Genomic DNA, 14,044 nt, shown 5'->3' with positions numbered 1-14,044 from the left:
GACATACAAATGGCCAATATGTACCCCTGAAAAAATGCAAAACATAACCCTACCAACTATAAAATAGATAACTAATGGGAAGTTGCTGTATAACAAAGGGAGATCAGCTCCATGATGGGTGATGCCTTAGAGGGCCAGGACAGGGAGGGTGGAAGGGAGTCGTGGGAGGGAGGGGATATGGGGATATATGTATAAATATGGCTGATTCACTTTGGTGTACCCCAAAAACTGGTACAAGGGTGTAAAGCAATTATATTCCAATAAAAAGCTTAAAATTAAAAAGAAAGAAAGAAAATGCAAGTGAAAACCACAATGAGGTATCACTTCTCACCCAATAGGAAGGTTATAATAAAAAAAGAGAGAGATAATAACAAATGTTGGCAAGGATGTAGGAAAAATTGAAACCCTCCTGCATTGCTGGAGGGAATGTAAATGGTATAGCCTCTTTGGAAAACAGTTTGGCAGTTCTTCAAATGCGAAACAGAGTTAGCATATGATCCTTCTGACATATACCGCTCCTAGGATATAGCCAAGAGAATTGAAAACATAGTCCGCATAAAAACTTGTACACAAATATTCATAGCATCATTTTTCATAATAGCCAAAAGATGGAAACAATTCAAATGTCCATCAACTGATGAATGGATAAATAAAACGTGGTAAATCCATACGATGGAATATTGCTCAGCCATAAAAACAAATGAAGTGCTGATGTGTGCTGTAACATGATGAACGTTGCAAACATATGGAAAAAGTCAGTAATGAAAGAGGACATAGTATATGATTACACTGACATGAAATGTCCAGAATAGTCAAATCTCTAGAGACAGAATATAGATTAGTGGTTGCCTAGGGCTAGAGAATCTAGGGGGAAATGGAGTGACTGCTAAGGGGGACAGCAGTGTGTGTGTGTATGTGTGTGAGTGTAATTTTTCCTTTTTCCTCTCTTTCACCTCTATAGCTTCATTGAAATGACTGGGGATTTGGGTTTCAGATTATTAGTAATTTTTTTTTCTTGCAAAATGCATCATCCATTTATAAAATCCTTTTTGGATGTTACATTATACTTTAAATCGTATCAATGATTACATTGATTTAGCATTATAATAAGTTTTGTAAGTTTTGTTTGTCATAGCTATTTCTTATGTAGTAAGTCTTCCCGTCTTGAGCTTTATTTTCTAATTTTTAAAGAACAGTTTGTTTGGAACCACAGCAGGAGCAGTATACTTTCTGAGTGTTTCTTTGTATTGTTATGAGCACTTCAAAGGATCTTGGTAGTTATTGCCAAATTGCTTTCAGAAAATTTGTGCTGATTTAACTTCCATGTGGATTCTGTGGGTGTTTCCATTTCTCTATGCTCTCTCTTTTTTAAATTAATTAATTAATTAGGTTGCACCCGGTCTTAGTTGTGGCTCACCGGCTCCTTAGTTGTAGCATGTGAACTCTTAGTTGTGGCATGCATGTGGGATCTATTTCCCTGACCAGGGATCAAACCCAGGCCCCCTGCATTGGGAGCATGGAATCTTATACACTGCACCACCAGGGAAGTCCCCTCTATGCTCGCTTTCTTCAATACTGAATATTTTCATCCTATTTCATTAATATCTGATAATGTATGTCATATTTGAAATCTAGTATCTCACTAATGTTTTAATTTGCATTCTTTGTGTTTAGGTTTTTAAATGTAATTATTGAACATTTCTTTCTTTCTTTCTTTTATGTATATGTATTGCTGATTTTTGTCATTTCCCTATTTTTTATTGGGGTATTTTATATTTTTATTGTGCTGTAAGTTCTCTTTGTATATTAAGGATACATGATATATGTATGTTACAAATAATTCACACAGTTGGTATTTTATTTAGTATATTTATGCTGTTTTATGGTTGGCACGGGATCAAAAGTTGTTGGCACTTCACTAGGAAGATGGTTAAGAGCATCAAATCCCAGCTCAGATACTTGTACATTGTGTAATCTTGGGAACGTCTTCATCTCTCTTAACTCCTGCTAAAACTAATGTAAAACAAGTGTCAACTTCATGGGATTGTTGAGAGAATTAAATGACCTAAAGAGCTTAGCATAATACTTGTCATAATTTAGTGAATAATTGATCATTTCTGGCTGTTACTATTTGAGTTCTTTTTAACAGACGAGCTAAGCAGAGATAAAGAGAATGATGTGGAATGAATGAATGTAGGAATTGCGTTTGCTGCCCTGTCTGGTTTCTTCCCATTAACCTTTCCCACAGGTGAACTTGCTACAGACCTTTTCACACTGCAGCATTTTGGTCCTATTTATTAGAACTACTGCCAGTGGAACCTCCCCTCCCTTTTGTGGGGTAACATATTTGATATTCAATCTCATTCTTATTTTGTTTCAACAACTTGGGAATCTGTTGGGTACTCATTGTGTAGGTTTTCAATTAAGTATGCTTTTCAAATAAAGCTCAGCAACAGGGTAGAGTACTGTTTTCAGATACAGTATATACTGCATTGTGTCTGTTTTTCCTACTTACCTAATAATGGCATTTGTACAAGTGAAAGATGTATCCAGTGAACAAAAGGGTGTTCCTAGCTCTGAATATGCCATGAAGACTTTAATTCTTTTTTGATTAGTGACATTTTTTTTCTCTCCCAAACACTTGGAGGAATGGGAATGTGAGCTTTCCATGGGAAAGTCTTACTTGTGTTGTTTCTTTTTTATATAGGTTTTATGTATCTGTCTATTCTGTGCCTGAATAAAATATGTCCTCTCTGTGGTCACCGGTGTAACCTTTGTATGCATGCTATCCGTTATACTCGGATCTCCTTCTTAAAATCCCACGTATACAAATGAATGCAAACTTTGTACTCTTTTACCTTTGAAAAATTTGTAATGATCACCATATCTTTTTGATCATTAGATTGGCAAAGGCTTAAATTCTCACAAAATTCCCCTTAAAGGATCTTTGGCTGTTTTTAGTTTTCAAATATTCAATCATTCATGCCTTTTAGAAAGACAAAATATATGTATATGGTTATTGATGAAAGGGAAGAAAGAATTATCCTTGTATTGCTACACCATAATCTGTTGATTGCCATTGTAAACTAGATTATTTATAATATATATTTTGTATTTAAATTTATAATTGGTATTTAATATATAATATAAGGAATTATAAACAGAGGATGTAATTTGTCATGATTTGATTTTGTAGAGCAGAATGTTAGCATTTGAAAAAAGAACATTAAAGATGACATAATCCAACACTCTCACTTAAAAATGATACAAGCTCAGAAAGGCAGCACATGGATTCCCCAAGGTCTCATGTGGGAAGACCTAGTCAAGGATTCAGGGCTGTGTTCATGATATCATTACTATAGTCATATTTTCACTCAGTTCCAAAGCATTTTAATTTTACTTTTCATATCACAGTTACTATAACTCTGTGTGTGTGTGTGTGTGTGTGTGTGTGTGTGTGTGTGTGTGGTTAAGCCCTTTCCAGTTATTCCTATCCAGTAATTTGGCAGATTTCCTTTAAACAAGAGTCCTCAATTTAGGCAGCAGTCTTATGAGATACCACTAAAGCTCCTCAGAAAAAAAAATTAGCAAGGTTCCTCTCACTGTAAATGTTTAAGAATAGCTACCCCAGTACCTGTAATACATTATGTATATTCCCATTTTGCAGCCTCAGTAGAAGAATAAGTGGTTACTTTATTTTGCCTTCACCTATGCCCTTCATTCTGCTTATTGTGGGCTTTGAAATTGTGTGCCATGTTCAAAGGTTTCTAAGTAGCCCAAGACCACCATAATTAACTGGATAGGTTTAATAGGACTGAAAATGATGTTTCAATGGCTGTGCCTTTTCATTCAACAACATTATTAAAAGTACAGCTAGCTCTGTTTAATTACATTGATCATGGTACTCACTCCTTGTGAGGTATTTAGTGCTCTGTTTTGCTAAGTAGCACTTGACAGTTTCCCATATATTAATAATGTCTCTTTAAACTGCTAAAATGCCCTCTTTCCTACGTTCCAATCAGGCACATGTGTTCCAATATTAGATCATGCTTTATTGATGCATTCTTTCTTTCTTTTAAATACCAATACCACAAATGCTCTAATGGGCTGGCCACTGAGTATGTATGGTGCAGCATAGACTGAGGCCCTACCCTCATTGGATGGGTTTTTAAAATATGATTACAAAGAAGAGGCATGAGGTTTTTGGAACTAGCAAATCTGATCATGTCACCCTTTTGCCCAGAGGTTTTCAGTGGCTTCCCTTCGGCTACAGGGTGAAAGCACTTTCCCTTTGCGTAAAATGGAAGGGCTGTCATGACCTGGCCCCCTCTCTATCCAAGCTTAAGGCATACTCACTTAGCGTAAGAGGTCAAGAAAGGTCTCTGGCTTTAAACTGAAACCTGGAGGATGAGTAGGAGAAAGGTAGGCAAGGGAGGGGGGAGGGTTGAATGGGAATATTCCCAAGCAATGGAATGAGACGAAGTGAAGGTCTCGAGGTAAGAGGGAACATAGCAACCCCCCTGTTGCCTTTCTTACCCTGGATTGCTCACCTGAACCACAGGCTACAGAAAGAGATTTGAGTAACTAGTTTTTCAGTTTTCCCAAGGATGATACATTATGAGGACCACTTGAGATGCTTAGGAAAGAGGTTAATTATATGCAATGCAAGCCTTGGGTTAGGCTCTACAGCAGGGGTTTCAAGCTTAATTTTCTCTGGGAACTCTGGTTGAGAGAGTAGAAGATCACCACTGACAGGTCACAAATCCTTAAGCCTCTGCTCTGGGTTGGAGATTACATCATCATCTCATTTTATGTTCAATCTGCTTGGCAATCAAAAATTTAGTGACAGGTGCCTGGTTCTTTTAACCCATTAGGTTTTTGCAAACTCAAGTGCCTGAGGCTACTGCCATACTCTGTGCTTCACTGGTTTTCCTGCACTTGGCCTACTAGTACTTCCAGTCCTCTTACCTCTACATTTTGGCCCTGCATAATGATGTCTTGCATTGTACATTGTGTAGGCCACAGTATTCCCACTGGCACTGGAGCTAGAGAATTTGGGTCTAAAGGATGAGAAATGTCCACACACCCATGAAACAGAAGTCCTTGCCTAGTGGTAGCATTCTATTACTTCTAAATCCTGCTTGAATTCCGGAGAGAGACCATTCTGGGACCATTAAATACCTAAAAGTGAAAAAAGAGTTTCCTATCCAGTGTCGAGCTCAGTCCCTTAACCCTTCTTAAAATAGACACTAGTATCTAGAACCTCTGGTTAGGGCTGCTCCAGTGCTACAGCATATGGCCTAATAAAACCACTCAGAGACAAGATAAATACAGTATTCAGCACAATTTGTCTAAGCTTTTCCTGCCACTGAAGCCCTCTTCCTCTCTATGATACCTATTTATTGTGAAACTCTGTTGGCTGTCCCTCTGCTCTCTGTCCATAATTTGATTTTCTAAATCATTTAAATCTGTTATCTGAATTTTTTTCCTAAAATGTAAATCTGTCATGTCACACCTCTGCCCAGAGTAAATTTCAATGGCTTCCCACTGGCTATAGAATGAAATCTCTCTTCCTTTGCATACCAAGGAAGGTCTTTCATGACCTGGCTCCCTCTCTGTCCAAGTTTAAGTCCTCCTCTCCCCAGCCACCCCTAGCAATTTATATTTTATAAAACCTGAACTGATTCCCACAGAATGGAATTGTGTGCTGTTATGGCTGTTTCCCTGCCTTTGCACACCCAGTCCACTCCCTTGGAATAGATTTTTTCCGCCAGTAAAATAGGCATATGAAGGTTTTTTCTACTAGACTTATGTGCCCCTGTAAAACAATGATCTTACTATATGCTATGATTACTTGCCAGTCTCCATTCTCTTTATAAGGTTTTTGAGGATGAATCTGCATCTTTTCATATTGTTTTCCCCTCAGCCTCCTGGCGTAGGGGCCATGCTCATCTTCTCTGTATCATTCCGATTTTAGTATATGTGCTGCCGCAGCGAGCACTCAGCCTCTAGCAGAGTGATAAACACCACCATTCCCTAAATATTTACGGCTTTGGGAACAGCAGAAAGAGTGGTAAACAGCCAGGGCTCCTGATCTTAAGGAGTTTACATTCTAGTGTGTATATGTGTCTGGCACTAAACCAGTAAACCGATAAACATGATGACATCTGATAAGAGGTGTAGAAGAAATAGAAAGGATCAGATGATAGGGAATAGTGACGGTGGGGGTGGGAGGGCACTCATTTAGGTAGGATTTCTAGGAAAGCCTCACTGAGGAGCAGATATTTGAGCTAAGATCCGAAGTATGAGAATCCAGAGAGTTTGGGGGAATGTTCTAAACAGAGGAGAGAGAAAATACAATGGAGCCCGATGAGCAATGAATTTGATGTGCTAGGGGAACTGAGAGAAGACCAGTGTGCTTGGAGCACCACGTGGAGAGTGGTTCAAGATGTGTTTGGAGTTCCCTAGTGGCCTAGTGGTTAGAAATCTGGGCTTTCAATGCCGTCCCACAAGCTGTGCAGCGTGGCCAAAAAGAGTTGTGTTTGGAGAGGTAGGTAGGAGTTGGATGATGTACACTTTTGCCCACCTTCGAATATTTCTTTAATTGGATGTGTCAGGTCCGGTCTAATTATGCACGTGCACTGCGTTGGTTGCTTTCATCCCCCAACATAGCCTTAGGACCCACTCCTCCCCAGTGCTGTGACCACGGGGCCTGAAATCACTGCAGTAAGAGGGTTAAACATTCCTCCCTTCATTGTTATTTGTGGAATTTCACCAGATCTGGAAACATTAAGGGAATCAACTTGGCTTCAGCGTTTGGTCTTCTGAGCAGGGCTTTGACAGGAGCCGCATCACAATGAATTCAGGGTGATGTGAACAGTGACTGCAGAGGAACAGGACCAAGCATAGTTCAGAGACTTCTAAGTAAGACCGAGGATGGGAATCCTTTCATTTACTCCTGGCTTTTGTCTTCATCTGAACCAGCAATCTGACAAATGAAAGAAAAACTTAATAACCAGTTCACTCCCCATCCCAGCAGAAAATTAGTGTAGAACCCCACCAGGAGTGAACTCTAGAAATCTTACTACATTTTTCAGAGAAGGCAATTGAATTGCTTTTGTTTTTAATATGAGCAATGAAGGACGTAACTACTGGTCTGAAGACTCTAAAAGGCTTTAGGATAGCCGTGAAGTGGACTACACATTCTTCCAGCTGCTGCTGTTCACAACACTCTTGACAGTTAAAATACATCACACATTCTCTTGTCCTTTTAACGTAAACATTTACTGTTTAAAGTGGACCATAGAATCAAACCAAAATAGAAGGATGCAGACCGATATTTCAGAGGTGAAGCTAAACACTAGACTAAATTAAATAAAAGTAATTTGCAATCTAACTCATAGTTACATATAGTACATTACAGTGTGTTTGTCCCCGGGAAAGATTAAACAGAGGGCTTTCATTGCTTGCTTTATTTTTACAACCTGTTACTAGAACGGGACTTCATATAGAACAGACAAAATTTTGAAGTAAAGTTAGAAAGAAATGGAGAGTGTGTTAAGGTAAGGATAGATTCCTGGATGTGGATTTTCTTCTATGCTTGAGCATTGTCTAGAATCAGGAAAATAATGCCATGTCTTGTTTTTGTTGTTGTTGATCTCCCCAGGAAAAACTCGACCTCCTTCTTTCTCTTGCCAGTGACATCTGCCCAAGCCTTTACCTTCAACTCTTAAAACGTTCTTCAAGTTGTATTAAATTTGAAGACAAAGAACCTTCCAAATGACCCACATTTGAATCCCAGGCCTATTCCTGAGCTGACTTGAGTAAGATACAGATTAAAAAAAAAAAAAAAAAAAGATATGAAATTTTGCTTAAAATCTCAGTAGTTAAAAATGTGGCATTCTATAAAATGTTAGACCCTATAAGAAATTCTGGTGTCCTTAAAGTTAGTTTTACCCTGAGAGGAAAAATTATAAATGACTATAGGCTCAAATGTGTTCACTTTTCTGCTTTACTTAAGATTTCCATGCACAACACATGAATTTATCAAACTCTTTTCCTGGTGACAGTACATCATTAGATTTCTTCAGTGAGTATTCAGGAGATTTTAATCTTATGAGTCATAAAATTCTTTTATTCCCCAAAGAATTTCCTGTCTGCCTGGAATTTCACGTCTTTGTAGTTTTAGCAGGACTCCTTGAAGCAGTTACTTTCTAAATGACTGTATTCTTGAGGTCTGTATGTAATACCTGGGAGGCCGGGTCACAGACTGAGTCCTGTTTTTCAAGAAAATTGAAAAATGAATCCCTTTCACTGCCTTAGTCCTAGTGATTTTATTCAGAAATTTCCTTAAACTTTTTAACCTCTTCCTCTCATAATGGAGATATTTTTCACTTGCTGCTTATGCAGTTCCCAGCATTAACCTTCTGTGCCCACTTAGGCCTGTTTTTGTCTGTTTCTGTGAATGTCCTCCAGTGACTGGATGTTAGTATGTTGCTCGCCTGTCCCATCAGGTTTTCATCACTCACTTGGTGTAAAGGAAAAGGAGATAGAGTTACAAATATATTGGGCCATTTAGCAATTGATGAGAAATGCCTTTGGATATCCTTTTTCCTCCTCTTTTTTCTTTTTCTTTCTTTCTTTTTTTTTTTTTTAGCTCTTTTTGAAGAAGGTGAAAGTCAGGTTATAGTGGAAAGCCAGAAGCCTTGTGTGTTCCCATTTGAAAGGTCCAGGGAAGTGAAGATGATACTTTTTGACATGTGAGTTTCAGAAATTCTTCGTGATTATTGTTAATACACACTTCGCTTATGGGAAGAGCTTCATCTGCACGTGCATGTCTTTGTGTGTTTTAAAAGATAATACCTAACTGTGTTCTGATGAGAAATGGCAGCTGAACGAGCACAGGGAGACTGAAGTCTGTCTGGATTTGCTATTTGGCAAGATTCATCCAGCTTGGAACAAATGAGAAGTGGAAGGCTAGTAGAACATCGACGCTAACAAATAAATTATTCAGAAGTTGATTACTAGGGAATCTTTTGCGAGACTTCAGTATGATTGGTGTCTTTAAGGACAAAGCTAGGTACTTATATAATATTTGTTTTATGGCTACTTTCTCATTTTTCAGCATAGGACTTTAAAAATATTTTTTAATCAATAAAAGAAGATAAAAGAATATATGTGCCAGATTGATGTTTTACTTAGTTGATTAGTACGTTATTTATTTTTAGAGTAGAGAAAAATCAGTGCAGTGATTACTTGCTGTTCACATATATACAGAAAATATAAGTCCTTGGAATGCAGCACACATTTTATCATTGCATAATCTATATCCATATGCTGTTTATAACAAGCTGAAATGTTAGACCCATGAGAAAAGAACCAGATTCTGGCACAGGACAGTTTTGTGGTAAGGAAAGATGAATGGATTCAAAAAAAAAAAAAATTGTTAAAAGCTCCATGGTTCCACAATAAAATAAGGGAGCTGAAATGGGGGTTTAGAGATGTGTGTTAGCACAGATTGACATTTGAAACATTTAATCCCTTTCTTTATCTGTATTCTCCTCTAGCTTTTCTGATCCTGACTTAGGTAAATGATTGACTGATACCATCTGAGCAGGTGAAGACAGGAACAAAGATGTTTGGCACCATAACCTCTTCCCCCACCCCCTTGTGTGATTTTTCTTTAATAGTGGTTTTTCCTAACAGTTAGAGGCAGATCTGTACCAGTCAGTGACGCCTTGGTTGGAGCCTGTTGGCTCAATGGCTGTGAGTATTTTGCTAATGATGCTAAGGCTACAGGTGTGGTTGCCAGTGTATTTTCATATAGTGAAAAAGGCCTTTGTCCAAACATATATTGCTCCCCTCACCCCTTCTTATATAAACGTGAGATAAGGAGATTTGTGAATATGGGAATGAGTCAGTAAAAATATATTCTCAGCCCATTAAGATGGCCATTATTAAAACAAAACAAAACGAAACAAAAAATAGCAAGTGTTGGAGAGGATGTGGAGAAGTTAGAATCCTTGTACTTTGTTGGTGAGAATGTAAAATGGTGCGGCCAGTTTAGAAAACTGTATGGAAGCTCCTTAAAAAATTAAACATAGCAATTCTGCTTGTAGGTGTATATTCAGAAGAATTGAAAGCAGAGAATCAAACAGATGTTTGTACAGCAATGTTCATAGCAGCATTATTCACAATAGCCGAAAGGTGGAAACAACTCAAATGTCCATCGAAGGATGACTGGATAAACAAAATGTGGTATACACCTAAAATGGAATCTCATTCAGCATTGAAAAGGAATGAAATTCTGATACATGCCACAATATGAATGAACCTTGAATACATTATACTGAGTGAAATAAGCAGACACAAAAGGACAAATACTGCATGGTTACACTTATATGAGGTGCCTAGAATAGTCAAATTCCTAAAGAGCTAGAGTCATAGAGACAGAAGTAGAATGGTGGTTAACAGGGACTGGGGAGAGGGGGAAGGGGGAGTTGTTTAATGGGCACTGAGTTTCAGTTTGAGAAGAGGAAAAAGTTCTGGGAGATGGATGGTGGTGATAGTTGCCCAACGATGTGAATATACTTAGTGGCACTGAGCTGTACATCTAAAAATGATTAAAATGGTAAATTTTATGTTATATATATTTTACCACAATAATTGTGTGTGTGTATAAATGTGGAGGAAAGATTCACTCCTGCGTGTGTTTCTTCCCTTCTTAATACATTATTACAACTTTACTTCAATTCTGATACCAGGCATGTGGGTTTTCTATATATCAAGCAATTCTGAAACGCCAGCTGGGTGTCCTACAACTTAATTCTAACACTGTTTATCTGCAGATAGTGTCAGAGCTCACAGGCTGGTTAAGGGCTCAGCCCCACAAGATGGCCTCTACCCCCTACTTCAGACACCAGGTGCAAGGCCATGTAGTTACTTGTACTTCTGACAGACCTATGGATATAGACTGCAGGTTCCCGAGACTCCCTCCTCAGGTTTGATTAATTTGCTAGAGCAGCTCACCGAATTCAGAAAAACAGTTTACTTACTAGATTACCAGCTTGTTATAAAAGTGTATAACTCAGGTCCAGCCAGATGGAAGAGATGCATAGGGCATTGATGTGGGAAGTTGGTGCAGAGTTTCCAATGCCCTCTCATCAAGCACCATTCTTCCAGCAACTTCTACATGTTAATCAACTAGAAGCTCTCTGAACCCATCCTTTTGGGTTTTTATGGAACTCAATCTCCAGCCCCTCCTTTCACCCAGGAGGTTGAGGAGGTCTAATCCTCTAATCACATGGTTGATTCCCCTGGCAACCAGTCCACATCCTTAAAAAGTTACCATATTAACGTAAACTCAGGTGTGGTTGGTTAAAAGGGACTTGTTATGAATTTTAAAAAGACACCTTTGTTGCTCTGATCACTTAGGAAATTCCAAAGGTTTTAGGAGTCTGCCAGAAAGGGGACAAAGATCAAATATGTATTTCTTATTATAAATCACAATATCACAGTCTACCTACTTCCTGGTCTTCATACATTGATCCCTTATAGCAAAATGATTATAAAAGTCAAAAGGTAGGACTTCCTAGGTGGCGCAGTGGTAAAGAATCTACCTGCCAATGCAGGGGACACAGGTTCGAGCCCTGCCCTGGAAAGATTCCACATGCCACGTAGCAACTAAGCCTGTGCGGTGCAACTGTTGAGCCTGTGCCCTTGAGCCCGTGAGCCACAGCGACTGAGCCCATGTGCCGCAACTATTGAAGCCCACGCACCTAGGGCCCATGCTCCACAACAAGAGAAGCCACGGCAATGAGGAGCCTGTGCACCACAATGAAGAGTAGCCCCTGCTCGCAGCAGCTAGAGAAAGCCCGTGTGCAGCAACGAAGACCCAATGCAGCCAATAAATAAATAAAATAAAATAAAGAAATTTTTTAAAAAAGTCAAAAGGTACCAACATATTACTAGCATTTCATTGTGTCATTAGTAATTATCCAGTCCATCACTGGATGTACATATGTAAATGTGTTCCAGGGAGAGGCCACATAGTTTTGCATGCTTCCATTGGAGATCTCGTCAGGAACAGGGATGAAGACAAGATATATATTTCTTATTATAAATCACAATATCACAATATATAAGTATACATTATCTAATGCTATTTACCATCACTTTTATTTAATAGTATTTTTAAAAGTCCTGTATAAGAATTTCTTCAAACCATCATTAACCAGAGATTAAAGAGGAGAAAGTTAGACTTTGAGGTACAATGGCAAGATGAAAAGACATCTGTTCTTCCCATGCTCTACCAAATTCCAATTAAAATAACCAAAGCAATGTAAAAGAATTTTTTTAAACCGAGAATTACTGCCAGATGACGAAGATTAGGATAAAATTAATGGATGATATTAAGGGAAGATTTGTCATTCTCCCTCATGAGAAAGTGGTATAGTTTTAAGTGAGGATGATCCTGTCGGAACCCAAATAATACTTCTGAAGTTGGAGAGTTGAGAGCTTAGAGGACAGGTTAGTGCTGCGGACAGCTGGGGACCTTTCCATTTTGGAAATCCTTTCACCACTGTGGAACAACTATATTGAGAAGCACTTGAGTGGAGAGGTCTAAAGGCAGTTATCACACAACATAGGTAAGGATTTAGATCTGTCCTTGCAGGGCCAGACACCAGACATAGTCCCATCATATACACGGAAAGGAGGCTAGGCCAAAGAGTATTGCATGTGGGAAAAATGTTTCTTGGCATAAAAGATTTGCCAAACACAGTGAAAGGAATCCAAGGACAAGTGTCTCCAGTGAAGACAACTTGTAACACCTCCTGTTTCCCTTAGTGCACTGGATTGTTGGCCTGGTAATAGAATTGTTCTCCAAGTCCCAGTTACCCTCACCAGAAGTCTTTAAGGTCAAATTTCAGTAGTTCTGATATTGGTCTTCTCTTTACCCATCACATGCCAAATAAGACCCTGGCTACACACTTCCATCGCCTCACACACAGCCTGCAGACCTGGGCACCATCACTGGGGCGTTTCTGAATGTTGTCACACTTCGGCTTTACTGATAACACTTCTCAAAGGTTGTCGTATGAAGTTGATAGTTTTCCTGACTGAAAAATATTCTTTGCTTTTTCAAAAACTTATTTTATTACATCTGAATTCTGCTGAAGGAAATCTTTGTCTGCGTCTGTGCTGCTTCCTTGAGTCTGCTTGTTGGTCTTTGCTTTTGTTTCTTTGCAAGATATTCTCTGGGATCCATGCACTGCAGCCCAACAACAAATCCACCTTACTTGTATGATGCCTAGCTAGATGCAGCATCTCAGGATTTCTGGGTTACCTTATCTTCAGGGAGAAACTTGATCATTTCCCTAGACTCTTCTCAAAGACTGGCATATTCTTTTTTTTTTAATAGGAAATTTTATTTCACCAAAGAGTTTTTTTAAATTAATTAATTAATTTATTTAATGGCTGCATTGTATCTTCATTGCTGTGCACAGGCTTTCTCTACTTGCAGCAAGCAGGGGCTATTCTTTGTTGTGATGCTTGGGCTTCTCATTGCCGTGGCTTCTCTTGTTGCCGAGCATGGGCTCTAGGCACACAGACTTCAGTAGTTGTGACACATGGGCTCAGTAGTTGTGGCTCATGGGCTCTAGAGCAAAGGCTCAGTAGTTGTGGCGCATGGGCTTAGTTGTTCTGCGGCATGTGGGGTCTTCCTGGACCAGGGATTGAACCCATGTCTCCTGCATTGGAAGGTGGATTCTAAACCACTGCACCACCAGTGAAGCCCTGGTATATTCTTTTGAAAATATTCAGTATTGGAGAATCTTTGCTCTTTGAGGTGCTTACTTTTCTAAGTACGGTCAAATTAACCTTGTAGCAGTCTTATGTGGAATCTTCCTTGGTTTAAAGCCTACTTATTTACAATGTGTGGAGTCCACCCGTTCTCCTTTTTGAAAATTGGGCAAATGGATTCTTACTATCTACTTTGTACCTACACGTGTGAGCTGTACCTACACATCCATGTCAGCATCTGAGT

The 14,044-nt window shown here is 38.9% G+C and overlaps 1 protein-coding gene and 1 non-coding gene across 2 annotated transcripts in view; one reads left to right on the top strand and one right to left on the bottom strand.

Annotated features, from left to right (window-relative positions):
* MSRB3 (methionine sulfoxide reductase B3) overlaps positions 1-14,044 on the top strand; it is a 165,502-nt gene that overhangs the window by 116,669 nt on the left and 34,789 nt on the right. The gene's annotated exons all lie outside the window — the stretch shown is intronic.
* On the bottom strand, positions 5,891-6,001 carry LOC130857892 (U6 spliceosomal RNA). Its single transcript, XR_009054892.1, has one exon. It is a non-coding gene; the product is annotated as a U6 spliceosomal RNA (small nuclear RNA).

Source organism: Hippopotamus amphibius, chromosome 7, assembly GCF_030028045.1.
Source record: "Hippopotamus amphibius kiboko isolate mHipAmp2 chromosome 7, mHipAmp2.hap2, whole genome shotgun sequence".
Lineage (NCBI taxonomy): Eukaryota > Metazoa > Chordata > Mammalia > Artiodactyla > Hippopotamidae > Hippopotamus > Hippopotamus amphibius.
Note: the sequence above shows the minus strand (reverse complement) of the source record. Positions and strands in the feature narration are given on the sequence as shown.